Source organism: Bison bison, unplaced genomic scaffold (assembly GCF_000754665.1).
Source record: "Bison bison bison isolate TAMUID 2011002044 unplaced genomic scaffold, Bison_UMD1.0 scf7180017864304, whole genome shotgun sequence".
Taxonomy (NCBI): domain Eukaryota; kingdom Metazoa; phylum Chordata; class Mammalia; order Artiodactyla; family Bovidae; genus Bison; species Bison bison.
This window is the reverse complement of record NW_011494876.1, coordinates 15,959,410-15,963,754: the sequence shown is the minus strand read 5'-3', so window position 1 is coordinate 15,963,754 and position 4,345 is coordinate 15,959,410. Positions and strand designations below refer to the sequence as shown.

The 4,345-nt window shown below is 61.0% G+C and overlaps 1 protein-coding gene across 1 annotated transcript in view; it reads left to right on the top strand.

Annotated features, from left to right (window-relative positions):
* BSN (bassoon presynaptic cytomatrix protein) overlaps positions 1–4,345 on the top strand; it is a 37,814-nt gene that overhangs the window by 3,561 nt on the left and 29,908 nt on the right.

The window sequence follows — 4,345 nt, the reverse complement described above, 5'->3', positions numbered from 1 at the left end:
GAGCCTCTCTTAGGTGCCCTGGAGGCCAGGTGCTCCAGTTTACTAGCTGGGCTGGGGCCCGTGCCTCTGAAATGAGTGGCTCCCTCCCTCCCTGCTGCAGTAACCCCCGGAAGTCTCCGATTGTCCCCCCAGAGCTCTGCTCTTGGGCTGGTTGGAGCATGGTGACTGCGTGGCTGTGGCTGCAGCTGGGATTAGCAGCAGCAGGAGCCGTTTGGATCACGTGGGTGGGGGAGGGCTGAGTGAGAATCGTTCACAGGTCGGGGTCTATTTGTGACATGAGGTGCTGTGGGTGTGGGACGTGTGGTTTGCGAGAGGTAAGTGTGAGATTCCGAGGAAGGAGCTGCCGGTGTAGGGAGATGACTCAGTGCGTTTGGAGTCGCTCCTGGAGTGTGGGGGCTTCCTGCGGAGGCGTGCACACTCGTGATTATTACATCTGTGATTAGAAACGGCCCGTCCCTGCGCTGATCAGTTAGGTAAGTGTTGCTCCGTAGTATCTAGAGCACTGTGATGAAGGCCAGGGAAGCTCACCTGTGATCCTGCTGCCGAGAAGCCAGAAGCACCCAGCCTCACAGGAGCAGGGGGTTTGGCAGGTAGGGATGAGAGGCCACTGCGGGAATCTCCCCACCCCACCCCCCGCCGCCTTATGCTGGCCCTGCCCCCTGGGATCCAGCCTCTGGAGAGGCTCATAGAGCAGCAGGACCTGAATGACGCTGGGTGTGGTGGGCGGAGATCAAGGGAGAGCCACACATGCAGCACCAGTTCCACGGTGGGCCTCCCAGCCTTTCCCCCACACCGAGGACCTTCGGTGAGCAGGGAGGGGAGCCAGCCTTGGGCTGTGCCTGGAAAAACAGCAGAGTGGGAGGGCCTGGCGACACTCGGTCCATCTGCCTCATTGTGCCTGGAGGAGCCGAGGCTCTGGTCCAGGAGGAAAGGGGCCCCCAACTTACTGCAGAGGAAGAGCAGGCCTCCGGGCCAGGCCCTTCATGGCACGTCCAGGCAGGAGCTCCGAGACAGGGCTGTCACTGGCCGCCTTCCCCAGACCTGCTTTCATGGCTGCGGTTATGGAACCCAGTTTGGGAAATGCTGACCATTCTCCAGGTGCTCACCTGACAGGGTCCGAATGTTTCTCGCCAGCCCCAGGAGACCCTCCCAGTGAGGACGCACTGACCAGGAGCCCAGAGGTGTTCACATTTAAGCCTATCCAGTGCCCAGTGATGGGGACAAGACAGGAAGGCTGTTCTCTCCCTGGATGTGGGTTCCTACACAAGCACCATAACCTCCCGAAGGTTGCATTTCTCTCAGGGAGAAGCAGGCTGTGGGTGCCAGCCTCGGTGGCTTTGCTGATGCCCCAAGCCTGCTCCACCCTGTTAGCCCGCCTCTCTGCTCTTCAGTGACTCTGCATTCAGGTCTGCCACCCCTTTCTCCTCCAGGACAGAGACACCTGTTCTGATAGCTGGGCGAAGCATACAGGTGTGGCCGTGGGCCAGCAAGTAGAGGGGAACAGTGAGGTCGGGGTGGGAGCCACTCCTGGAGAGGATGAGCCGTGCCCTGTCTGTCAGCCCCATCAGGGGTCTCCTTGCCCCGCTCGGAGCTGCCCCAGCAACGCATGCTGGCTTGGAACTCCTCCAGAGGAGTCCGTCCTCACTCCAGGAACAGCACCACGGGAATGAGTGCTGTGCGGAGGCAGGGTTGACTGCACGCCTGCGTCTCACTCCAATCAGCAGAATTCTCCTGGAGCACCACCCGAAATGAGGCTGCAGCCTGCACCCAGGGGCGCCCACCCTCTGCCCCTGTGGGTACAGCAGGGCTGCCACCTCCTCCCCACTCTTCCAGGTCCAGGAACCCGTGTGCCTTCCACCCCCCTTGCTCTAGTCAGAATCACTCACAAGCCCCCTCTAAGAAAACTATGGAAACATGATCACGGTCTTTCTTCACCTGTTCCAAGGTCTAGATGTTGTTGAGATCAAGCTACTGTGCCATCACCCCACCCCCACCCCCCTGGCAAACCTTGGGCTTAGGTATGTACCCAGGGTGGGTGGTGTGGAGAAGGGAGGGAGAGACGCAGTGGCCACAAGCCTCTTCCTCTCCTGACTGCATCCCACTCTTTCCGGCGGCGAGGGCCGGGCCACCAGATGGCCTGGGGGTGGTGCTGTGAGTGCAGCCTGGATCCCTCTGCCGCAGCCTCCAGCTTTGCCCCGTTCCCTCCGTTCCTTCCTGGTCACCTTGCCACCCGCCCAGGCCGTGAGGAAAGAGGAGCACGTGTTAGAAGGACATGGATCAGCGGTGGGCTGCGGAGCGGCTAAGGTGTCTTCCTCTCTTCCTGGGCCTAGCCCTCCCTGTTCCACCTCCAAGCAGAGGGGATGTGAAAGGACCTCTAGGTGGCCTTTGTCCCTTCTGGGTGGGTTTGCTTGGCAGTAGCCACTTTGACCCAAACCATCTCTGAGTCAATAGGGAAATGCCCTGAAGCTTCAGCCAGCCCTGGGCAGCTAGCCCTACCAGCCCTGGTCCCAGGAGCTGGGCCTCTCGGTTGTCTCGCTTGGATCACTGCGAGGTGGAGGCTAGAGTCACTGGGGCAGACCGATGAGGCTGCTGTGCAGGAGAGGGGGTTTTTCACTGCTGCGGCCATCAGGCGTGGCACACCTAACTTTAGCTATGAGAGGAGGCTGTAAAATTATCTGAGAATGAATATATAGCGCAGAGAAGATAGGCCTGGGAGGGAGGGGGGCCATCTGGTGTAGGACCGGGGGAGTTGAGGGCTCTTGGGAGGTGGGGAAGGACCAGCAAGGTATAAACTCTCTTCCTTTCATGGAGCTTCAGGCTAGTGAGGCCTTCCAGCACCAAGCAGCAATTGGGTTCAGCCTCCACTACCCAAATCCTGGCCTCGGATGCTAGGCGGGTTCCGAGGACCTTTCTCAGGGTCCTGACCCAATGACATTGGCACGGACCTCCCCTGTGGGCCAGGCCTGGCTGAACAGGCTCTGGGCCAACGTGCCCTGTCCTGTGGGACCCTGTGGTGCCCACCTCTAGGCCTGAGGTCAACCAGTTGACAGGGGAATCAGTTTAGTGGCAGACTTGAGACAGTCGGATGCTGGATGAGGCAGGTGACGTGTCGATGCCGTGGGCAGTGTGAGCACACAGTCCTGCCCCCGTCCCTGGCCCACAGTGGGCTGCATGCCTCCAGTCGCGGCCTGGCTCATGACTCACAGCCCGGAAGGGCATGGCATCATACTGGCCAGTGGGGCCCTCCCAGGAGCCTCTGGACTTGGCACCAGCAGGGAGGGCTCATTTATAACCCACTTCTGTGATGTTTCAGCTTGTACCAAAATGGAAAAAGGCGTGAATGCAGCATCAGGTATGATGTCAGTGCAGTGATCCGACACGCAGCCTGCCTGCTCTCCCTGGGAGGGCTGGGCTCCGAGGCAAGCGGCTGCTCTCCGCAGGAAGGTGGGCCACGTGACGTGTGCCACCCTCCTTCCTCCTTGCTGATGGCGCCGTGGAAGGGGATGCTGCAGGAGCACCCATTACTGCTGGGGGCCCAGAGCTTCCCGGCAGCCCTGGAGGTGACAGCGCCACAGGCCCCACCCTGGGCAGCCTTCTTTGGGGCCAAATAACCACATGCAAGGCTGGATTCTACCCTCTGGGGCTGAGACACAGGGCGGCAGGTGCAGTGCCACCAGCGTCCCTGTGGGAAAGATAGAGAAACCCGTCCCGAAAGGTGTCCCCACTCCCCTTCCTGCCCCGGAGCCCCATGGAGGGAGAGGCCACGCAGACGTGCGGTTCCCAGAGCCCCCAGCCTCCGGCTCCTGGAGGATGGCATCACTTCCATTGCCCTGTTGTGCACTGAACGGTACGAGGAAGGGAGCAGCTGAGAAGGCTCTCCCGGGGAGGACCTCCCTTCAGAGCCCACGGGGCTTGCTGTGCTCACCCTCGAGCTGGCTCCTACAGCACAGGCACTGCCTCCCTGCTGGAAGCCACTTTCCTAGAGCCTCTGCTTCCCTGCCTCCGGACCAGCACACCGCCCTGAGCCTCCCCACCCCCACTGCTGCTCAGGCCCCCACTGGGCGGGGTCCAGGGGCCTCTGCGCCTCTGAGATGGCAGGATGGGCCCCTCGCTTTCAAGAAGGATCAGCCACCACCTGGCAGAGCCATCTACCTGGTAGCTGGAGCCCTGGGAGGTCCCCTTAGCTCCACCTCTGGGTCTTGGGACAGGAGGTCTGTGACTGGCACATCTCCCAGCCGAGTGCCAAGTTAGGCTTACGGAGTTATCTGATAACAAGGCTCTAAAAGAGGTCCTCTGTCACACTGATGGAAGGCCTGCCCTCTGATTCTAGTGGGCAGTAGGCTAG